At 34.1% G+C, this 26452-nt stretch overlaps 1 protein-coding gene across 1 annotated transcript in view; it reads right to left on the reverse strand.

Annotated features, from left to right (window-relative positions):
• Positions 1-26452, reverse strand: part of ERBB4 (erb-b2 receptor tyrosine kinase 4) — a 694050-nt gene that overhangs the window by 495984 nt on the left and 171614 nt on the right. The gene's annotated exons all lie outside the window — the stretch shown is intronic.

Raw genomic sequence — 26452 nt, forward strand, 5'->3', positions numbered from 1 at the left:
CCTGTTAGTGTTGGAGGGTCTGCTGCAGAGGCAGGGGGTGGCTGTGGCTCACCATGAGGACAAGGACACTGGCAGCAGAAGCTCTGGGAAATACTCCTTTTCATGAGCCCACCCAGAGTCCACCACTAGAACCAGTAAGGAGCCTGTGGGCTCTTGTGCTGGCTCACCTCAGGTCAAACAACCAACAGGGAGGAAACTCACCCCACGCCCCACCAGCAGACAAGCATATTAAAGTTTTACTGAGCTCTGTCCACCAGAGCAATATTCAGCTCTACCCACCACCAGTCCCTCCCAACAGGAAGCTTGAACAAGCCTCTTAGATAGCCTCGTCTACCAGAGGGCAGACAGCAGAAGCAAGAAGAACTACAAAACTGCAGGCTGTGGAACAAAAACCACATTCACAGAAAGACAGACAAAATGAAAGGCAGAGGACTATGATCCAGATGAAGGAAATAGGTAAAACCCCAGAAAAACAAATAAATGAAGTAGAGATAGACAACCTTCCAGAAAAAGAATTCAGAATAATGAAAGTGAAGATGATCCAGAACCTCAGAAAAAGAATGGAGGCAAAGATCGAGAAGATGCAAGAAATGTTTAACAAAGACCTAGAAGAATTAAAGAACAAACAGAGATGAACAATACAATAACTGAAATGAAAAATACACTAGAAGGAATCAGTAGCAGAATAACTGAGGCAGAAGAACGGATAAGTGACCTGGAAGATAGAATGGTAGAATTCACTGCTGTGGAACAGAATAAAGAAAAAAGAATGAAAACAAATGAAGACACCCTAAGAGACCTCTGGGACAACATTAAACGCAATAACATTCGCATTATAGTGGTCCAAGAAGAAGAAGAAGAGAGAGAAAGGACCAGAGAAAATATTTGAAGAGATTATAGTCGAAAACTTCCCTAACATGGGAAAGGAAATACCATCCAAGTCCAGGAAGTACAGAGAGTCCCAGGCAGGATAAACCCAAGGAGAAACACACTGAGGCACATAGTAACCAAATTGACAAAAATTAAAGACAAAGAACAATCATTGAAAGCAACAAGGGCAAAACGACAAATAACATACAAGGCAACTCTCATAAGGTTAACAGCTGATTTCTCTGCAGAAACTCTACAAGCCAAAAGGGAGTGGCATGATATATTTAAAGTGATGAAAGGGAAGAACCTACAACAAAGATTACTCTACCCAGCAAGGATCTCACTGAGATTCAATGGAGAAATCAAAAGCTTTACAGACAAGCAAAAGCTAAGAGAATTCAGCACCACCAAACCAGCTCTACGACAAATGCTAAAGGAACTTCTCTAAGTGGGAAACACAAGAGAAGAAGAGGACCTACAAAAACAAGCCTAAAACAATTAAGAAAATGGTAATAGGAACATACATATAGATAATTACCTTAAATGTGAATGGATTAAATGCTCCAACCAAAAGACACAGGCTTGCTGAATGGATACAAAAACAAGCAAGACCCATTTATATGCTGTCTACAGGAGATCCACTTCAGACCTAGGGACACATACAGACTGAAAGTGAGGGGATGGAAAAGAATATTCCATGCAAATGGAAATCAAAAGACAGCTGGATTAGCAAAACTCATATCAGATAAAATAGACTTTAAAATAAAGAATGTTACAAGAGACAAGGAAGGAAACTACATAACAATCAGGGTATCAATCCAAGAAGACGATATAACAATTATAAATATATATGCACCCAACATAGGAGCACCTCAATACATAAGGCAAAAGCTAGCAGCTATAAAACAGGAAATCGACAGTAACACAATAATAGTGGGAGAATTAAACACCTCACTTACACCAATGGACAAATCATCCAGACAGAAAATTAATAAGTAAACATAAGCTTTAAATGACACAATAAACCAGATAGATTTAATTGATATTTATAGGACATTCTATCCAAAAACAGATTACACTTTCTTCTCAAGTGCACATGGAACATTCTCCAGGATAGGTCACATTTTGTGTCACAAATCAAGCCTTGCTATTTAAGAAAATTGAAATCATATCAAGCATATTTTCCAACCACAATGCCATAAGAGTAGAAACCAATTACAGGGAAAACAACGTAAAAAACACCAACACATGGAGGTTAAACAATACATTACTAAATAACCAAGAGATCACTGAAGAAATCAAAGAGGAAATCAGAAAATACCTAGACAAATGACAATGAAAACATGACAATCCTAAACCTATAGGTTGCAGCAAAAGCAATTCTAAGAGGGAAGTTATAGCAATACAATCCTACCTCAAGAAACAAGAAAAATCTCAAATAAACAATCTAACCTTATACCTAAAGGAACTAGAGAAAGAAGAACAAACAAAACAGAAAGTTAGTAGAAGGAAAGAAATCATATAAATCAGAGCAGAAATAAATGAAACCAAAACAGAGAAAACAATAGCAAAGATCAATAAAACTAAAAGCTGTTTCTTTGAGAAGATAAACAAAATTGATAAACCTTTTGCCAGACTCATCAAGAAAAAGAGGGAGGGGACTCAAATCATTGAAATTAGAAATGAAAAAGGAGAAGTTATGAAGGACACTGCAGAAATACAAAGCATCATAAGAGACTACTAGAAGCAACTCTATGCCAATAAAATGGACAACCTGGAAGAAAAGGACAAATTCTTAGAAAGGTATAACCTTCAAAGACTGAACCAGGAAGAAATAGACAATATGAACAGACTAATCACAAGTAATGAAATTGAAACTGTGATTAAAAATCTTCCAACAGACAAAAGTCCAGGACCAGATGGCTTCACAGGTGAATTCTATCAAACATTTAGAGAAAAGATAACACCCGTTCTTCTCAAACTCTTCCAAAAAATTGTGGAGGAAGGAACACTTCCAAACTCATTCTATGAGGCCACCATCAACCTGATACCAAAGCCAGACAAAGATACTACAAAATAATAAAATTACAGACCAATATCACTGATGAATATATATGCAAAAATCCTCAATAAAATACTAGCAAACAGAATCCAACAACACATTAAAAGGGTCATACACCATGATCAAGTGGGATTTATCCCAGGGATGCAAGGATTCTTCAATACACGCAAATCAATCCCTGTGGTACATCATATTAACAAATTGAAGAATAAAAACCATACGATCATCTCAATAGATGCAGAAAAAGCTTTTGACAAAATTCAACACCCATTTACGACAAAAACTCTCCAGAAAGTGGGCATAGAGGGAACATACCTCAACATGATAAAGGCCATATATGACAAACCCACAACAAACATCATTCTCAATGGTGAAAAATTGAAAGCATTTCCTTAAGATCAGGAACATGACAAGGATGTCCACTCTTGCCACTATTATTCAACATAGTTTTGGAAGTCCTCGCCATGGCAATCAGAGAAAAAAAAAAATAAAAGGAATACAAATTGGAAAAGAAGAAGTAAAACTGTCACTCTTGTAGATGACATGATACTATACAAAGATAATTCTAAAGATGCTACCAGAAAACTACTAGAGCTAATTAATGAATTTGGTAAAGTTGCAGGATACAAAATTGATGCACAGAAATCTCTTGCATTCCTATACACTAACAACAAAAGATCAGAAAGAGGAATTAAGGAAACAATCCTATTCACTATTGCAACAAAAAGAGTAAAATACATAGGAATAAACCTATCTAGGGAGGTAAAAGACCTGTATCAGAAAACTATAAGACACTGATGAAAGAAAGCAAAGATGACACAGACAGATAGAGAGATATACCATGTTCTTGGCTTGGAAGAATCAATACTGTGAAAATGACTATACTACCCAAAGCAATCTACAGATTCAGTGCAATCCCTTTCAAATTACCAATGGCATTTCTTACAGAGCCAGAACTAAAAAATCTTAAAATTTGTATGGAGACACAAAAGACCCCGAATAGTCAAAGTAATCTTGAAGGAAACAAACGGATCTGGAGGAATCAGACTCCCTGACTTCAGACTATACTACAAAGCTACAGTAATCAAGACAATATGGTACTGGCACAGAAACAGAAATATAGATCAATGGAACAAGATAGAAAGCCCAGAGATAAACCCACGCACCTACGGTCAACTAATCTATGACAAAGGAGGCAAGGATATACAATGGAGAAAAGAGAGTTTCTTCAATAAGTGGTGCTGGGAAAACTGGGCAGCTACATGTAAAAGAATGAAATTAGAACACTCCTTAACACCAAAAATAAACTCAAAATGGATTAAAGGCCTAAATGTAAGACCAGGCACTATAAAACTCTCAAAGGAAAACATAGGAAGAACATCCTTTGACATAAATCACAGTAAGATCTTTTTTGACCCACCTCCTAGAGCAATGAAAATAAAAACAAAAATAAACAAATGGGACCTAATAAAACTTAAAAGCTTTTGCACTGCAAAGGAAACTATAAACAAGATGAAAAGACAACCCTCAGAATGAGAGAAAATATTTGCTAATGAATCAAGGGACAAAGGATTAATCTCCAAAATATATAAATAGCTCATGAAGCTCAATATTAAATAAAAAGAACCCAATTTAAAAATGGGCAGAAGACCTAAATAGACATTTCTCCAAAGAAGACATACAGATGGCCAAGAGGCACATGAAATGCTGCTCAACATCACTAATTATTAGAGAAATGAAAATCAAAATTACAATGAGGTATCACCTCACACCAGTTAGAATGGGCATCATCAGAAAATCTACAAACAACAAATGCTGGAGAGGGTGTGGAGAAAAGGGAACCCTCTTGCACTGTTGGTGGGAATGTAAATTGACACAGCCTCTACGGAGAACAGTATGGAGGTTCCTTAAAAAACTAAAAATAGAATTACCATATGACCCAGCAATCCCACTTCTGGGCATATACCCACAGAAAACTATAATTCAAAAAGACACATGCACCCCAATGTTCATTGCAACACTATTTACAATAGCCACTATTTACAATTTCTGTTTCACAGAAGCAACATAAATGCCCATCGACAGACAAATGCATGAAGAAGATGTGGTACATATATACAATGGAATATTACTTAGGAACAAAAGGAACAAAATTGGGTCATTTGTAGAGACATGGGTGGACCTAGAGACTGTCATACCGATTGAAGTAATTCAGAAAGAAAGACAAATCTTGTATATTAATGCATATATATGTGGAATCTAGAAAAATGGTACAGATGAACTGGTTTGCAAGGCAGAAATAGAGACACAGATGTAGAGAACAAACGTATGGACACCAAGGGGGGAAAGTGGGGGCGGGGAGCATGATGGTGGTGGAATGAATTGGGAGACTGTGATTGACGTATATACATTACATTTTATCCATATACAATATGGATAAAATAGATAACTAAGAACCTGCTGTATAAAAAATAAATTAATTAAAAAAAAATAAGTCCTTGGAGCATGTTTTGAATGAACCTATCTGTTATACAAAATAAAATGCATTTTAAAAAAGTGACGCTGAGCTGATCCTGTGGGTAGAGAACACTTTGCAGTTTGGTTACCAAAGCTGATGAAACCTGCATGGCTAGGCTGCCCCTGGCCTGTAGTCTTATTCTCCTTAATCATGGAAGGTTTAGGAACTTCAAAATGTATTAGGGAAATAGCCTAAATCGAAAAAAAAATAGTATGTACATATGGTAATAGAATATTGGGCATGTCAAGGTACCTACTTCTGTCTCTTAAATATATTCTCTTCAAAGGCAAATGATTTTGTGGAATGTTCTCAGCGAAGAATCAATAGAAATGGATTATAGTCTTTTCTAGATGGCAAAGGAGCAATATGCAGGCCAACTTATCTAGCTCTTTTAGACCACAATTTATAAATTTTCAACAAATATTTACTGGGCACCTGTTTCATTGCAAGCAATCTGCCTAATAGCCCAGATTACCTGAGGTGGAGTGGAAGAAGCAAGTAAGCTATGCTTTAAAGGTGACGTTTATGAAATTTATTATGAGCCATGCAGTGCTAGGTTATGTACTTTGAAGGCAGAAAATCTGGAATACCAATTTAATTATTTTGAGAGCAAGCTAAGTGACTCAGCAAACAGTTTTAACTCTGAGCCACTGCTACCTTATCTATAAACATGGTTATTGTGGAAAGTGGAAGTCAAGTTCTAGAATTTAATGATGCTAAAAGTACGGCCAAGCTGGATGTTAAGCCATGGTTGTTTAACTACATCTTATATTACTGCTTTTACATTTTAAAATGGTAATACTAGCCAGTGTTTAATTGAACATGCTTTTAGATGTATTTTCCCAACAAAACAATGGTTATAAAGCTACACTCACATGCTCTCATCCAGTCCCCCATAGAAACAAATGACACAAATGTGGACTATTATTAGTATGTACTTTACTGTAATATGCATTCGATTTTAGGTGTTTTACTTATTTGTCATTATTTATTTTGTAGTAGAACTTAAAGAATGCATCCAAGTGGGAAGAATATATTTTATTGCAGTGGCATGCCTAATATACTCCATACCTTAAGCAAATACCTTCTTTATATGACAAAATTGTGTTCATTAATAATCATGTAGTAATCATTATGCTCATGATTTGTTATTTGGTTTAAAATAATTCATACATATTGAAAAATAAAATTTAATTCGTAAGATATTATTCAAAATCAGTAAAAATTATTTCACATGTGAACTAAAATTTGCTAGTTACTAAACAAAGTATTAATCTTATAGCTTGCAATGCTTTACTAGTTTAAAATTTAAACACAAAGGACCTGAAGCAATCACATATAATAATACACTTGAAATAACTCAAGTTCTATTGCTTCACCTTTATAATCATGTACCATTGCTATTATTGTTATTTTTCTTGAAACTATAGGTGTAAGTAATACACACATATGCACGGGGATTAAACACAGTGATATGTAATGACAGATGAGTTGGTCACATGAACTGTGCAGAGCAATTTTAAATCATTTTGAACAAACTTATTCTCCAAACTAAAGTGTGTAGCTGAGTCTCTGTATGGAGAGGGTCAATTGTAGAATTAGGATTTTCCAAATTAACTTCCATGTAAACCAAAGTTTGTTAAAGGATATACAATTAAAATGTGTTGATTTGAAGCTTGCACATGTATTTTAAAAACTCAAGAGTAACCATAGCATTTTTTTTTTTTTAGAATTTAGAATGATAAAAGAATTTTTTTTACTAAGGTGTATTTTATAACTAACATAGTTATAATTCATGGTCTATGGTAATAATTTAAAAGATTGGCTTTTATTATTGTTTCACATTCTCAACAATGTATCCCTTATGCTATACCCAAGGTGGAGAATTGTCACAAGTCTACCCTTGGTACACCACTGCTCTAGTGTCAGAAGTTTTCCTACATAAGTTTTTTCTTTCTTATATAGCCTCAGAATTAGTTAGGGTAACATTAGCTGCTGTCATAAGAAGACTCAAAATGCATAATGGCCTAAACACATAGAGTTAGAAATGTCTTGCTCATATAAATCTAAGAAGTATTTATGTACTACTTATGTCAAGGGTATGTAAGGGCTATTCCTGATTGGTGGGCAAAGACGTGTGATAGCAGATAGGGGCTGCTACTTCGTATAGTCATCTGGAATTCAGGCAGTTGAGTTCCAGGTACCATGAATGGAATTTTACAGACATTAACCGCTTTCATCTCAGTAATGAATTTAATCCATTGTTCTTTCATAAAATTCCCTTTTCTAATGATTCATACATACTGCCTAAAGACTTGCTAAACAGAAGAGTACGATTACACAACTGCTGCTACAAGTCTTTCACATACCATTCAACTCACCCAACCCCCAAAACTAAGAACTGGGAAAAAATTGACTTTTGTGTTTATATCATCCCTACCTATACTTTTTTTATTTTGGTACATGTTCTCTAAATTCAATCCAGATTCATGCCCAGGTAACTGATACCCTTATTTTGTTCCATGGGTGCCCCTTATATCACCATCCACACAGCTATGCCTTCTTTGAACAGAATCCCAGACATTTCCTAACCCACTCTTTTAGTCACTGTTTATTAATTTCATGCATAAAATAAGAGCTGTTCTATCCTAAGATATACTGGTTCAATGTGATATTAATCTATGACATTGTATACTAATATATGAGACCTACAAATACTGGCTGTTACTCTAATGTAATGAGCAAAATTTCATAAGCCACACATGAGAAAGTCAAGCTACTTTCTTTACGAGAACATGGACTTCAAGCTAAATGGGATACAAAATTTTAATAGTGGTGATTTTGGGTTTCATTATACAATTGTAATGACTACAAGCAGGACTTGATTAAGTTATATCTCTTAACATAAGTGCTACAATTATTGATAGGTATAGGTTCTAGAAGACAGAATGGCAGAGGGCAAAGTAGAAACAGCGACTTATTGGTTAAAGCACATTGTGCAGAGTTTTGAAAATAAATTCCTGGCCATAGATGCAAAGTTTTTAATAAGCTAAAACAAATGACTTGTTACTGCGAAAATTTAAATATAATGTGGATATGTTCTGCCCATTAAACTATCTATCTATGTATCTACCTATCTATATTTAGCCTCATTTCATTACTTAGAAGAAATAGGCACTACACTTTTTCAGAACATAGAGGTACAATACTACAACCAAAGCAATGGAAAGGACATTTGTTTTTACTTCTGGCTTCTGAAATAATGAGAATGGCTTATCTACTGCCCCGTTTATGTAAATAATGAGATTCTAAAGTAAACAGAGACAATTATCTGACTGCACATCAACAAAATGCTTTCAAGCAAAAAAGCATGACAACCATATTAGCTTTACATTCTGGAAAATAAAACCACTAGGCAAAGTTCAAAACAATCAGATTCCACATATGGCTCTAACCCTGTGCCCTTTGAAAAGTCATTTTTCCTCTCTGCGCCTCAGTTTATTGATTGGTTGATTAGTTTTCCTTATCTGTAAATTAAGTAAATTAATTATCTGTATAAGGAATGTAAATACAACTTAATCAGCATAACTGTTGGAAAAATACAATAGTATTTTCTTCTGTAATCTTTAGCATTTACACGTATACTAAAAACAGTGTTTACTATGTATTCTCTTACAGTATTTACTCTTTCTAGCATTTACTATGTAATCTCTTTTATTAAAAAATAATTCAATCTTCTTTTATAATGCATACAGTAGTACATCAGTGACACTCGTTTATCATATAATTCTAAGGCACTCAAAGAAGAAGGGAAAACTGAAGTCTTCTATCCTCCTGAAATTCAGGAACAGGTCTGCTCAGAAACAACACCATTTAACATGGGTCACACACCTAGAATATTCACACAATCCCAATAGCAGCAAGAATGATTCACTAAGGACAGAGGCAGGACACTGATGATTTGTTAAATTTCACTGAGACCTTGGCCTCAAGAGTGAAAAAAATCTTGTTAAATTTCATGCCCTGAACTTCGTCTGTATGTAGAATTATATTTTTGAATTTTCCCTGAGAATAATAACTGTAACCTTTTATAAAGAGTGGGTTTGTTCTCAGCAAAGCCAACCCCTCTACCACCCACCCCTGGGAACACAACCGTCATTGTCACGTGGAGAAGCCCGCAATGTGAAAACCAGAGAACTGTGCCTGTTTGTTCACTGTTATCAAATGCCAGCCTGGAGGCTCCCCCTGGTTAAAGAGCTCTGACGTCTAAACCACAGAGCAACATAAACTCTTCTTTAAAAAAAACTTTTCTGTGCAAACAGAGGTTTAGTAGCATGTTTTCTTCCTGGGAGGAAAAAGAGCATGCCTCTTACCATGAAGGCTTCAAGATGTACTCATCCTTTGCAAGCTCAGTATTCTGAATAGTTATATGAGGCTTCCCATGACTGGTCAGCTTTAGTTTAAGAGTTAATAATGAAGGGCTCATGATAAGAAAATGATATTAATATGACATCAAACCTATGTTTTGTTGCCTTTCAAGGAAGTAATTACTTGAATCACTTAGAGAAAGTTTGAATTTTTGGTTAAGTTTTTATTTTTTAAATAAAAAATATCTTTACGTGGCATATTGAAAATACGTTTAGCAGAACACTTCTTCCTAATCTATAGTTCCTAAAACAATGCCTTAGGTATAAATTTAGGGTGACTGGAAGCCTAGTTTCAAACTTTATTTAAGAGAACAAGGGTGAAAGCACTTTTAATTGTCCCCTTTAGTGGGAGAAAAGTGTCAATCTTCTAATAGCTTTAAATAAATAAATACACAAACTAATAAACAGACAAAAAGAAAACTTAGGTGCATGTAATAGGTACTCAACTCAGTGTCATCTTTCTGTACTTTGCCCTCAGTTAATACAGTCTGTGATCTCAGATTCTAGGTATGTGATTTCTCAAATCCTGACTGTTGACTGTGGCATCTATCTCTGTAGATACATATACAGAAGTGGAATGTTTATCTTCAGAATGAGTGTGTGTGTGGGGGGGTGGGTGTGAGAGACACAGAGAGAGGTGTGTGTGACAGAGATAGGGAGAGAGGGGAGAGAAAGAAAGAGAGGAGAATATGATTGCATAGTTCATTTGTAATTTACTCTTTTACTTTTCGCAGAATATCTCAAAAGAAAGCCATGTGTTTTAAAACATAAAAAAGAAAACCAAAAGGGTTCTTGCAAGACAGACCCTAGAGCAGTTTGAAAACATCAAATAAAACCCCTCCAGCATCTTCTCCCCATGTGATGCCTTTGTACATTCATTTCAGCCTGTGGGCACATTTCCCAAGACACACAAAAGGTTTCAGTGCCATGTTGATAGATATAAACATATATGAATTACTCATTTGCCATTCAGTGTACTGAGTTCCATACTACTTTCTATTAGGTTGATTTTATATGAAAATGAGTTCTTGGAAGACAAATATTATTCCAGACTATGATTAGAAAACTAGGATTATAACAAGTTGATTATGCTATTCCTTGGATAGGTGTCAACACCACCACAATATGCATGGTTATGCATCATAGTTAGGAAATATACATGCACAAATGCATGAATATCTGTATCTGTGTATGTGTGCATATTAATGCATATATACATATACATATATGTATTTTATATTTACTTGGAGAGAGATATGTGATCTATATCTATCTATCTATCTATCTATCTATTTACATAGATAGATAGATATCGTCTTTTTCTGTTATCTAGTTATAAGCCTATTTTTCTGTTCCTCTCTTTGCTCTTCTAATTTATCTTTTGCTTATTTCGGGTATGTGTCTGTTTATTTTTCTTTTTAAGACTTTGACATAGATACAACCTGTTCACTTGTATGAATGTATTATTACAACTGTTTTACAGAAAGCTGATTCTGTAATCTAACATAATGAGTAATATTTTATATACTACCACTTTTCAATTTTAAGTCTCAGAAACTCTGCCTTACTTATGGGGTAAAAGGTACCTACAAACATGATATAAATCTACAAACGTACGTGAAACTCCTTAAGAAGGCTTTCCTAAGCCTTTATCTTTGGAGTAAAGACTCTAATTTAGAGCGTAACCCTTGAGCTTCATGTGGTCACTGAGTCTAGAAACCAAGCTGCCTCTCTGCAGTTTTGTCACATCTCCACTGTTTTGACAGCACATAGTTCATTTCTGTTTCACACACTGACAGAGAGCCCCAGGCGTGCTATAACAATTGAGCTCCCAAAACACTATCAGCACCAGCCTGCCTTTTCTCTAGACCTCCAAGTTCTCAAGCAAACAATAAGTAGGTGTTTTAATTATTTTTTAAAAACCCAAAAAAATCTTTTAAAATCGATCTTAGCTTTTTAAAATAAGTCATCAAAATATCCTTACTGCAAGTTCAGTAAGTAGGGAGAAGTGAAAAATATACTTTGTATTGTTTCTGCTTATTTAGAACAAAGCATGAGATACCTAGGCATTCAAATTCCATTCTTTCTTGTGTAATGGGATTTAAAAGGAAGCAATGATTAATGTGTTTCAGGTACAGTATAAAAGCAATCTCTGGGGAAAAAAGTTCTTAGCTGAATGGGTAGCTCTACCCAGCAGAGATATTTGAATACCTTGAGAGGAACTAAGAAATTAAGAAATGAACAAAAATGAATAGGATTTGCTTGGCACCACTGGGAAACCTTGGCTTAAACTCAGTATTTAAAAATCAACTAAATTGGTTTAGTTGCTCAGCTTATGTTCTTTTCTTTTTCTCTCGAAAAGTCATTCACAATTTTTGTTTTGTTGTTGTTGTTTTTCTGAGGTTTCACAGACTTAGCAGAGAAGTAAAACAATTTATTAAAAGAATAGTGGGTCAAAAAAAAAAAAAGAATAGTGGGTCTACCTTTAATGACATATAGCTAAATGTAAATGCATGTGGATACTATTGCTACAGCACATTGTTATGACTATGCTAGGAAATAAATAGACAATGAACAAGTAAATCCTAATAAAGTCCCTAGATACCCACATGGAGCTGCATTTTTAATTAAAAGCTTGAACTTCAGTTCCCAAGTGTTCAGAAAATAAAAATACAATATCATTCTCTGCTGATTTGGGAGGGTTAATGTCATGCCCTCACTTGTTCTAAGAAAGGAAATTGAGCACTAAGAAAATGTGACTCACACTTTGCCTTAGAACATTTCCAGGATGGTAGGCAACAGGAAGATATCATCATGTGATTAAAAAAAAAAAGAAAGAAAAGAAAGAAAACTAAAAACAAACCAAAAATTTCTTCTTCTATTTCATAATTAAAAACTCAGTGCAAGAGGTATTAGGTGATATATCTAAGGTACAAGTGGGAAGAAAATATGAATCTTCTGTTTGCTAGTGAGGTTAGGCTTTACTAAAATCAAATACATCTGTCAATAAAGAACCAATACAGAACACATCATAGAGATGTGGAAAGGATTAACTAAAAAAATAATACTCTTAAATACTACCACTCCATTGAGGACTATATAAAGAAGGAGGAAACAGGAAGGGAACTAACATATATTTTGTGCTAATCACTATGCTAGGCAGTTTGGATGCATTCTTTCATTCAGTTCTCATTTTCAGATGAGGAAACTGAGGGACAGGACTTAAATGATTTTGACGTTTCCCTTGTTAGTTGCAGTGCTAGTATGAAATTTCACATTTATCAGTTTTTAAAAATCAGGTTTGTTTTACTATTTCAAGCTGCCGGGACTAGAGGAGAGTGTGTTGGAAATATCATTTTCATAATCTAGAAACATACCTTCTCATCTAAATGACATAAACTAGATTTTAATTTTGATCATAAATCAACATTATCAGGAAAAAGTTTCATTTCTGGATCAAGAATTCTTCAATCATTTTACTTCTGAACTCTATTTTTAATACTTTGCCCTCCCCAAAACTATTCCTGACTTTATGCCCAAATCTCAGAGTATGTCTTGGGAACAACAAAAGCTACTTAATTTCCTGTGATTGTTTTTCATTTTTTCATGGGTGAAGTGCTAATCAGAGAACTATAAACTGCAACAATCAGAGTTGGCTCTTATAAAACACGTTATAGATATGTATGGATTTTCAACTTTGTATGTTCTCTGTATTTCACTGATTTTATTGCATCTTGTTCACAGGACATTTTCAACTTTACAAACTAGTTGACTTAAATAATTATTTGCAATTTTAATTAGAAATGTTTTGCAGAACAAAAACCACTTTGGCGGCCATCATTTTATGTTTATCTATATATGTGAAATTTAGAAATACACTATTTTTGAACCTTTGATTTCTATTAATTTGACAATTATATATTCCTCTTTATCTCTACTTTAAAAATCTAAGATTTTGTGATTCAGAAGGAAAATGTTTCACAGTATACTCTGGTATTGAATAACTTACTAAGTCATATTTTAATGAATTAAATGTAAATGAACTGAAAAGATACACTAAATCTCCCCCTGATTTAAATTTAAATCAGACATCAAAATTGAATGAAATGGCTCAACAAATTCTATTCAGTTTTAAACATTTAAAAAAATATTTTATATTTAATAATAACCAAATGTAATATAAGTCACTGCCATAGTAATATGTATTAATACATAAAACAGTTGAATAGCTACTTAAATTATGCAGATAATCTTCAATGAAAAGGAGTTGCTAACCTATTTTGTGACCTCTGATGTATTTATTTTATGCAAGTGATAGTTAGATTTTCTTAATTTTTAAGAGGCACTTGAGCCAAGACACTAATTCTTGACCCACCCCTTTCTGTGAACACATAGGCCTGCATTTGAAGCATGATACAATTTTAATTGCAAAGATTTATCATTATGACATGTAATTTCTAAATACATGAAATGACAATGTAATGCATAGGTGTGAAATTCAGCCACACATTCACTATGTGAAAAGTGATAGCTGTGACATAGGCTGCTTCTCTGCTTCATTTCACTTTTCTACTTATGTTAGGTAAAAGATATATTTATAGGTATGCCAAGTACTAACTACCTCATTATCTCTTCCATCTTTTCCTTGCAAAACATACTAAACAGTATTCTTTGAATGACACTATAAAGCACATGTCAAATTTCATAGTATTTTGTATAGATAGGTGGTGAATTTGGATTACAACTGAGTCATACATGAACTCTAGAATTACTTTTGTTTAATTTTCTTCCCTTTAGTGAATGAGAATTCATACCTAAGCACATATAGATTGAAATATATTTTTAAAAAAACTTTAAAATTGTTAACTCCCTCTCTCTAACACCTTAAATAAAATCATTTTTGGAATAATATAGTAGAAAGAGCACTAGACTAAGACAAGGATCAAAAAACATACCTTGACCAAATGTACAACTTCTAGAGCTAAATCAAAACAAAATAAAACACACACCAAATACACTTGTTTATCTGTTTTTGTTTTTAATTCTAGTGTTAATTTTAGAAAAGGTTATCAGGCCATTTCCCAATTAGGGCAATTCACTTTATTCTGTTAGTACACTCCATCATTTTTGTTCCTAATATCTGTAGGAATAAACCTAAATAGCCTGCAGAAATGTTTTTCAAAATTGTGAGAAATAATTCAATCTACTTATGCAGTCTGCATCTTTTTTACAATAATTTAACTTCTTAAGTAAGGTATCTACACTAATCAAAGCCTCATTAGGAAATAGAAGAAAGACTGAATGAGGAGTATGACCTGGACCATATAAGTAACTTCACAGATTCTCCATTCATTCACACATAGCAGGAGATGATAAAAGTTCAGTGTCACATGACCTCCTTCCTTCTCAGAATCTCTATAGCATGGTGATAAAGGAAAATCTGGAATTATACCACCTGGCTTCAAATCTGAACCCCATAGATTATTGTGAGCTCTGTGGCATGTTGCTTAATATTTGAAAACTGCAGTTTCTTCATCTTCAAAATGTTAATAACTACAGTAACCTACTAATTGGAGTTTTATCATAAGGAAGAAGAGAGACAATATTTATAAACCAGTAACATATACAGTAAATGCTTATTAATTATGGATGTCATCATTATTACTATTGTTAATAATAATAGTAATAGTAGTACATACATCCTTGGATTTATTATGCCATATAGATATTTTGTTTCCTAGATTTATTATGCTAAAAGGGGTAGGTATAGTTAAAAACAAAGACACAAAGACTAAAAGAATTTTAGTGAAATTATAGTTCAGAAGCTAGCAGAATTTATAGTAGGATTCTTGATGAGACATCACCAGATGTATAATTCTACATAATATAGAACCAACCCACCAAACATTAAAGCAGAGTGTTTAGAGGACTTGGGAACCATTAAAATTGAAATAGATATTTTGTCAATAGTTGCCAGAATATGCTCATTAAATGCCATTAAAATATCTAATTAAAGTTTGAAGTCCCTTTATTTCATAGCAGATTGAAAAATCAAAAATGCTCTTTCTGATATCAGCTTTTTTCCACATTACTGATACCACAAAAATCAAAGCTCTAATTTGCATCACAGTGCAAATGAAATTGAGTGAATTGAATGGTCTTAGAAGGAAGAAAAAGGTTATGGATTATCATTTTTCTTCACTTTTCCCTGCAGGTATTCCTCAAAATTGTTATGGTTATTATGATTTAATAACCAAAACAATTTGACTTAGCTTACAATAGAATTATAGTTAGAAAGTATAAAATATATTTCACAAAATGGGCCATAAAGTATTAAGAGTAGGAGAAGGGTAAAATACTATGAGAGGTAGAATAACAGAGAAAAGCACTGCACTGAACTTCCAAGTAGACTGGTCAAAAAGATACAAGTGAAAAGATCTTCTTTTCTCTCTGATATCTTATAATAATCTAACTGATATGTATTACTAAGAGAGGAATGTTTAAGGGACATTCCTAGAATAAATGATTTTTTTTTTAACCTTTGAAATTATTTCCTTCTCTTTTGCCAGTAGAGTCAATAAGCCAATTAAATCCAGGAACAAAAAAAACAATAATTCAAATTTCCTATTTAGTAATGTTTATTACATCAAAAGGTGTTAAGCCATGCAAATTCACTTTTACCTATTCTCTGATAGATACAGATAAATGGAAAATACCATTCATCATTTATGAAATATTGGCCATTTCTATTGCAACTTGTTTCAAATACTTCCACAGTAGTTTTACCATTACAAGAACAGCTATTGTGCTACGATTCAGAAACTAATAAGAGGTTTGTTGTATCTCTATTTTCTTTATATATTATTAATTTATCAATTCTAAAATGCATACAATTTTCATATTTAATATTGCTAAGATCTCGATTTTTCATACAATCTTTTACATTTATGCTGGGATTTTACTTTTTCTCTTTTTTAGTGTGGCGTGCAAACAATGGCCAAAAATATTTTTTCAAAATTGATGATGACTTAAATTTGATGAAATATCGTAGTTACCTATTTGATAAAATGTTTCATAGAAGAGTTTCTTTTGTTATCTGTTATTAAATAAATATTATGTAACAAAGAAAAACTTTCAACATAAACTGGAACATCCTAAAGATATGGGCATTGTCTGTGCCAGAAATAATTCTCAGCAGACTTTTCAATATCGTTTTTTAGCTGTAAAAGTCATTAAAATCTCCTAGTCCTTAACTTTTTCAATGAACTTATTTAAGAAATAGACATAGGGACCTACTTATAACTAGATGCTTACACTGTGGGAACTGAGAGGGAGAATAAAAATCTCATTTATAAAAAGTCAGATTTCTGACAAACAGAAATCTAAAGTCATAATAACTAGCAGTTTAAAGCATATTAAGAAGCAAAGCACGACATCCAGAACCCAGCTTACTCAAATATAATATGGTTAGGTCCTAAATCACAAATGGCACCTTTTATAATTTACAATTTGATTATATAAGTCAAACATGCTTTCAATGGTTGTAAAAATAGACTGTTTCAATTTTTTGGACCAAAAGCATTCTTCTTCTCAAGTAATAATGAATGACATTTATTTCAGGAACTGCATTTAATGCTATATGTAGTTTATAATTCAACTTTCACAACTGTCTTACGAACTAAGTGTTCTCATTACACTCATTTGAAGAGGAAATCAAGGCTTAAAACATTGTATCACTTGCCTCAAAAAAGGATTTCAATGGAGGAGGTCCGGATTCAGAGCCTGTGCTCTGATTCTCCAGGCTTGTAAATTTAATTGCCTCCTGCGTTGGGTTCAGTAAAATATGCTGTCCTTTAATGCTTCACTATCTAATATGATTGCCACTAACCACATTTGGCTATTTAAATTTAAATAAACTACATTAGGTAAAATTAAAAATTAATTTCCTTCATCGCACTAGCCACTTTTCAAGTTCTCAGTAGTTACATTTGGCTAATGGCTACTCAATTATGGAGAACAGACTGAATGTTTCTATCATCACAGAAAGTTCTATTGGACAGTGTTGCTTTAGAAGGTAAAACAGATTAAAATGAAGGCACTTAACTCCACAGAGATGCTTGAGTAAAAAATAATAATATAATAATTGGGGAAAATACATTCACATTGCAGTTGGTGGGTAAATATTTGTCAGAAATATAATATTTACTGAGAGAAGACAGGTAGAGATAATTTGGAATAGTTCATGTCTCAGCACAATGTCTTGAATATAAAAGTGGAAGAAAACAAAGTTAACAAATATTTGAATTGACATCATTTTCCAAAAGAATCCTTAACTTTACCAGTAAAACGGAGTCTATTAATAAACATTTGAGTTATGGCTGAGTTCAGTAACTTCGAGTTTTAAAAAGCTGTAGTAGAGGGGCTTCCCTGGTGGCACAGTGGTTGAAAGTCCGCCTGCCGATGTAGGGGACACGGGTTCGTGCCCCGGTCCGGGAAGATCCCACATGCTGCGGAGTGGCTGGGCCCGTAAGCCACGGCCGCTAAGCCTGCGCGTCCGGAGTCTGTGCTCCGCAACGGGAGAGGCCACAGCAGTGAGAGGCCCACGTACCGCAAAAAAAAAAAAAAAAAAAAAAAAAAAAGCTGTAGTAGAATGGCAGTAGCTATGAAATTAGTTAATAGATCTGATACTTTAAAGTCATATCCAGTATTTATTGTATTGTCATTTTATGTGTTTGCTTGTATTTTATTGTCAACTTACCACCATTTCCCATACATACATTCATGATGTATTAAAGTATTATACAACAATTAAAATCAGGAAGTTCTTTCTAAAACACAACCTTCATGTCTGCTGTTTAAAGTGTGGATTGTTTACATTTACAGCCATTTTAATATTTCACTGACTATGGCCTCACCTAGAGAAATTGTCCTAAACATTTCTTAGCAATGGCACAATATGAAGAGATGAAAAATAGGTCTAGATTCTAGAATAAGGTGCCCTTATTAGCCACAACACTTTAAGCCTCATTTCCTAGATGTAAAATTACAATAAAGATACTTTCTAGCTGTGTGTGAAACAAAGAAAAGGAACCTTGAAAGCATTTTGTAAAGTTGAAACTCCATGACAACATGGGAAATTATCAGTATCATGCCTTTGGTAAACATGGGAAGAGAACAACATGTAGCCTCATTTCTTATCTCTGGCTGAGAGTTTTAGGGTCTGCCATGCTTGGGGATGACTCCTCTAACTAAACTTGTCAAAGACTCCACACGTTCTTTAGTCCCGCTCAAATACAGTAGCAGGCTATCCCCAAATATCACTTACACTGCTTCTTGAGTTCTGATGTGCCATGAAGCAATGCTTCTGGCCCCAATGTTGTTTGGTGACTGGGAGTGATGCAGAGAATTTGCCAACTTTATTCAGTTGAGTATCTGCACGCCTGGCAAAGCTAATGTCCTGGGGTAAAGATGAGGTAGCTATTCTGATATCTTTGCTTTTTTTCTCGGAGTGAAATCATGGACTTACGGTGATAACAAATCAATTTCTCTTACTACATTTAAGACCCCGAGGAGCAAAGATTTTCCTCCATCTCTAAATGTCATAAGCAAACAAGCATGGTTTCTCAACAAATGAGCTTTAATAAGGAAATTTGTTGACCTTACATATTTTCTTAGAATATATATGCTTTCTCTTAGGGAGGGGAACATACAGATCTTGGTGTATCTTAGAGACAAGAAAGAATAATGACAGGGGTTTAAAGTCTCAAGCAGGAACTTTTTCTGAGAGACTCTCATAATGCTAGTTTTTCCCAAAATTTTTCCTAAGGATTCTATAGCGCTGAAAAAGAATGTAGCTCACAGAATAGGAACTTTTAGGAAAACTGAATGGGATATAAATCAAGGGGGGTACTTTTTAATGGGCTGAGTAGATTTTCTTAGTACTAGTGATTGAAAACATGACTAGTGGAGAAAAAATGGTTCTGTTCCCTGAAAATCCCTCTTCCCATGTCTCATTTCTCCAGTAACAATCCCCCCTCTGATCAGTCGTATAGCAGGAGATATTCCCATTTTACCTTCATTCAATTTCATAAATTCACTCATCAGTTCTCTAAAGCTGAGAATGAGTCCTAGAAATTTGCTGAAATGGTCACACTATCTGATCCCATTTTTATAACATTTTCTTTCAACTATATTTCTGTTTTACTTATACACATAAACATATTGTTATCGTTTTCCTTTTCTAGTTAATATACACTGTTTGATATGACAATCAAAGAATTCTTCTTTAAAAAATACTGATTAGAGTATCAATTTTAGAAATTGCGGACCTGATCTAAAAATTGACACCTTCATAAGAATGCACCACTCTTTGCTGATTTCATCTGACTCACAGCATTCTCACTATAGGTTAGTTTTGATCAAATCATTTTCCAACTAATTTACTTTAAGCTAGGAGTATTCTTGGAATCATTTTTTTTTTCCTGCAGATATCACAGTATGCTGAGTGCTTCTTCTTATGTAAATATTGGTAGTACTTTTGTCAAACATCGTATTTAACAGCAATTCCTGAACTAAGCTGGTTGAAGCCACTCATACATTACTAAGACCTTTCACAGAGCTGCTGAAGAATGCTTAGAGACTCTAGTGTCAGTAAAAGAAGTTAGAATGAATATGTCTCTTGTCTTGGTCAAGACAAATGTCAGGGCCAATGAAGGGTGAAACATGATGATGGGAATTTGAAATGAAGGGCTAGGGCAACAGGTGCTTGGGGTGAGACACTGAAAGACTAGAGAAGAGCTGTGAAGTACTGAAGGCAGCAATCATACTGAAAGTAGACAGAGAAAAGCCTCAGGCTTCTCACCACTGAGGAAGAGAATTTATACTTAAAGTAATTTCTAAGTGGTATCAGAAGAAATGCTGAAATTTGGAGCATCTTTTTGTCTAAACAAATCACTTGTCAAAGCCCCAATGAAGCAACAGGAACCTATTTGAATATGCAGAAACAGGTACAATTGTTTTGTCAGTGTATTGACACAAAGGAAAGCTAAAAACAAAACAATAAGAGAACTAAGATTTCCTAAGCATCCTCTATGTGAAAGGTACTATGGTTGACAAGTTCCCTGCTTTATTTTGTTAGTGCCTATAACTAAAACTGTGAGGTGGAATTTTCCTCTCAGTTTTAACAATGAAGAATCTAAATCTCAGTGAGACGTGGACTCTTATGTGATGATATGACATTTAAACAGAGATTTTTCTGATTCCACATCCATGTTCTTTGATATACACTGAGTCAGTTACAGGTGGCCTATTTCCAAATTAGATTATTTGACCATTACAAATAATGTCAAAGGGGGTTAAGAAATTTAAACATTAAAAGGTGCTGCATTACTTTGGTGAACTATTTTACTTAATAGCCTTTGCATACTTGAAGGCAGACATTCAGATGTAATGCTCAGATGTGACACTGTTCAAGTGTTACATCAGTTCAGATGTTGTATCTCCTAGACTAAGCATTTAACTTTACTTTGAGTCTGTCAGAATTCAGTAAATTTCATACACCCTTATTATTGTGGGCTCTCAAAATAACTTAAGCATTTTATATTTTTGTTACTTTTTTTTTGTCCACATCTCAAATAATAATCTGAGGTGACACAGTTAACCAAACAATTAGAATACCCATAATATATTAAAGGCATTAATATATGGATCTGTAGGTCTAAAAATATGTAGCACATTTGGTTAACACTTGGAAAATATAAACTGTGTATTTGTATCATCCTAAATTGCACCCATTCAAAAGATATATTCTCATAATTCATAAGGTGAAAATTCAAATATTCTTCAATGTGAAATTTGTTAAGAAAAATGAACATATTCCTGTATTAAATTTGTACCGGACTTCCCTGGTGGTGCAGTGGTTAAGATCCACCTGCTAACGTCAGGGGACATGGGTTCGATCCCTGGTCCGGGAAGATCCCACATGTCGCAGAGCAGCTAAGCCTGTGCGCCACAACTACTGAGCCCACGTGCTGCAACTACTGAAGCCCACACGCCTAGAGCCTGGCTCCACAACAAGAGAAGCCACTGTAATGAGAAACCCGCGTACTGCAACGAAGAGTAGCCTCCATTCGCTGCAACTAGAGAAAGCCCGCGCGCAGCAACAAAGACCCAACACAGCCATAAATGAATAAATAAATAATAAATAAAAATATTTGTACCTGGCTTATCATCATTATAAATAGGATATGTATACTAGAATATATATAAGTACACAGATACTTCTCAAAGGTTCCTTCATATCTACAATATATTGATGAAATTGTATAATACTGTCTACCATTACTAACAGATGAGGTAATTTTATAAATTATAAAAGGGAAAAATAACAGTGGTTTTCATGCCCTATATAATGAAATAACCTTTATATTTTGGCCAGAAAGGTGACTAAACAAGTAGGAGCTCATCAGCTTAAGGTTGTAAGTATATTATATTAAATGTTGGCTTGAATTTTACAAAGGAATATTTGGCTAAGAAGGAGCTGGTAAAAAATTTATCAGAACATCATCACTGGGAATGATTAATAAGAACAACAGCCACATGCAAGTGACCTTAAAAGAGGAAGTAATAATGAATTCTGTCCAGCTCTGTCCTCTGATGCAGCAGTGGCCTCGAGGTGATTATATGCCTGAAGAGACACACTGATAGAAGTATGTTCTCTCTCTTGACCAGAAAAGGATGACCCAGTGTTAACAGGGCACCTAGAGCTTGCCATGACAAGTTCCTTATTCCCTTTTGGATTGTGTGGCATATCCTTAGTCTAGGGACCTGCCTCTTCTCCACTCTGCCCCACCTCACCCATAATGAACCAGGGAAATGTGAGTGGCAGCAGTAAGACAGGTCTTTCTGGAAAATATGTTTAAGTATGTTTCTTGTCTTTGGGCACATCCAAAATAAAAGTTTCTAAGTGAGATCTGTAGTAATGTTTATAGTCCACGGAATAGCTTTTGGTGAGCATCAAGTTAAGTTAGTTAGAATGGGTAAAGTGGTGAGTTAATTTATATATGTATAAGTGGTAACCAACCGTTAACCGTTATATATGACAGTCTTCATGTTAACCGAACATCCCTTTTACACAAAGATAGTGTTTGCAGGAGGCATACATACTATTATAAAGGCATACTAGTCTAAAGTCAACACAGCAAAAAAAGATTTCAGGAGAAACATAATATGGATACATCAAAAAGCTTTAAAATCTCAATCTCAAAATTATTTTTTACAACACTAGTATTTGTTATTTATCTTGCTGAAAGTGCTCAAAAGGAAAATTTTGCTTAAAAGGAAAGTTCTCAATAAATTATTATTGTCCTTGTAATGGTTTACCATTACGTAAAGTTGGTGTTAGACAAAGTGGTAATACGGAAGAAATTTTATTCCTGGCATCTTTTTTATTTCCAAATTCTTTTATACCCACATTTCCATCCAGGATGCTAGTGTATTATTTGCATTCTCACACCAGTCAAGAGTATATTTCTTGTCATCAATCAAAAACTTATCTGTTCTCTGTACCATTCCTTCTCTTCCTTCCAGGAGATAATAAATGAATGAAAATTATTTGGATCGAGTAAGTGTGAAGAGATTAACTAGATATTTTGCTACCATTTCTTGGTATCTTTAATTAACTAGAACATTGTTTCTCAAACTTTAATAGTCATCAGAATCATTGGAGGGATCCTTAAATTTGGTGGGTCGCATCCCCAAAATTTCTCATCCATTAGTGCTCAGGTGAAGCCCAAGAATCTGCATATCTAGAACAAGTGCCCAGGTGATGCTGATGTTGCTGGCCCCTTAAAGGGCTTCCCTGGTGGAAAAGTGGTTGAGAATCTGCCCGCCAATGCAGGGGACACGGGTTCGAACCCTGGTCTGGGAAGATCCCACATGCTGCGGAGCAACTAGGCCCGTGAGCCACAACTACTGAGCCTGTGCGTCTGGAGCTTGTGCTCTGCAACAAGAGAGGCCGCGATAGTGAGAAGCCAGCACACCTCGATGAAGAGCTGCCCCCGCTTGCCGCAACTAGAGAAAGCCCTCACACAGAAACAAGACCCAAACACAGCCAAACATAAAGAAAGAAAGAAAGAACTGAGTTAAAAATTTAATTCACTACTGTAGTTAGGTAGTGAGACATGTGACTACTCAGCAGGTTTCTATTTCCCCTCATATTCCACAAGGTAAGTCTAAACTTAAGGCCAGCCCTGGTAGCCCTACTCTTAATATTTCAATAACATTCAATTAGAAAAGGAAAAAAAGTTTCCCAATTTTCTTTGGATAGCCCATCAACAAACAAAATAAAACAAAAATCTTTTCAAAACACGAAAACAATCTCACCTAAAGTGAACTCCAATGCTTGCTTGCTACTTTAATCAGGTTACCTAGAACACTGAACTCTTTAAGATATAACTGTAGAGCAAACTTTATCCCCAATTCCTCTTTGATGAAGAGCTGAACAGTTATATGTCTCCTGTCCTTCCTCGCACATTCTTACACACAAACACAGTCGTGCTTACTGTATAAGTTCTGACTTTCAAAATTGGAGTTACACTCCTGATCTTATTACCTAAAATACGACCAATGATTCTAGATTATCTCTAGGAATAATGTTGGCATGTAATTGTCAACTATGTAATAAATATATTAAAATATCTGGAAATTTCCCAAATTGTCTAAATTTTCCACCGGTTATTTTACTGTACTTTTCATTAACTCATATTCAAAAAATGAATTAATAAGAACTCTTGAACAAATACATATTTTTTTCTAAATACTCAAATCATTCTTTGATTCATTTATTAATTACCCATCTCTACTGCTGCACAGGAAAACATAAGGCTTTTTGGCAGCTTAGGGAATAGTAATATTTTTTAAATAATAGTGTTATATTTTGATTGAAACAAGTCAAACAACTGTCACAATCATAAGTAAGATGTGGTATAAGCTCACTAATAGACAAGGTATGTTTAAATGTGGCATAGTTTGACAAAATAACTCCTTTTTAATTTTTTAATAGTATTGATGTTAATGTGGAAATAAATAGAACTCTTTAAAGACTAATTTTATGTGTGAAAAGATTCTTCAAATAGCACATATTTTGGAATAACATAATTTAAGTATCATAAAAATTTGAAGATAAATTTATTCAATTTTTCTTTAATATAATCAGAGAAAAATCATGAAGAAAACACAATGCTTCCTAGGCAAGTTTTAACTAGATCATGTTATTTTTAGATTCCTAATTTCAATCATTCAATTTTTCTCTATCTGTTCCATTTCCAAAAATCTTCCTCCTATCATTATTTCCATGCAAGTAGCAATTTAGTCAAATATCCTGCCCTTCAATAAGAAGACTATCTTTGAAAGAAAAAAAGGTAAAAATGTTGATGAAGGAATCTATAAATTCTGAGCAATTTGCATTTACCATTATGTCATCAATTCTATAGCAATCATGTTCAAAATAAATAACATAATCAACACTCCTTTCTTCATCCAAAATATCCCAATTTTAGCTCATGTCTGGATAACTATGAAGCTACTTCTAACTTAAAATTATATATTTTATGTCCACTGTAAATAAAAGAAGCATATAATTTTAATAACCTGACAATATTAATCTTATCTGTTTCTTAATATTTTAAGGGAATACTTCTAAAATATTTCAGATTCCAATATCAAGAAACATCAACACTGTGTGGACTCAAACACACACAAAGTCAATGGATATTTTGATGCAAAATATATAGATCATATTAATTCACATTAAATTAATAGTTCAAATTCCTTTCTTTCACTGTGATATAATTACTAATTCGTGCATTTTGGTTACAGGCACATACGGCAAAATTCACAATTAGAATCCCTGTACCAAAACTCTGAACTATATGAATTGAAAAGATATCAGTGGGATTGCAAGGACCAGCTTACAAAACAAACTCCCTCAAAGTGTTTTTTGTAGCAAGATGATAATTTAAGTTGCTAGCAATTACCTATTTCCAATCTTAGGGGGAAAAAAATCACTGATGTTATTAAAGCATTATGAGAACGAATTACTAATGGCATTTAGTGAGTTACTCAATAAAAGAAATCAAAACTGGATCAATACATTAGATATGTTTTTCGAAAATAAGGGATTATACAAAAAGCTAGATTAGTGGAACTAGATATAATGGTTTGTGTATTTACTGAGCTGTAACGAAAGTGAAAGTTAGGGTATTATTGCAGAGATTTGATGATATGGTCCACTGTTCACCTAAGACCACCAAACATAGCATTCTTAAACCTGCTTCATATCTCAGTTTTCAGAGTCACTGAGCATTTCCTTCGAGCGTACTTCTGTTCAGCTGAGATACAGTCAGACTGCATTTACAATATCTGTACATAAAACAAGGGAATCGCAGGGCATCGTTTCTCATAAAATGAATAAATAGTATATATTTCAATGCTTTATAATGTTCCTCAATATAATATACACTGGAGAAACCATACACCCATATGTGTGTGTCTATTATATTGATAATAAGAGTACAT

Source organism: Phocoena phocoena, chromosome 7 (assembly GCF_963924675.1).
Source record: "Phocoena phocoena chromosome 7, mPhoPho1.1, whole genome shotgun sequence".
Lineage (NCBI taxonomy): Eukaryota > Metazoa > Chordata > Mammalia > Artiodactyla > Phocoenidae > Phocoena > Phocoena phocoena.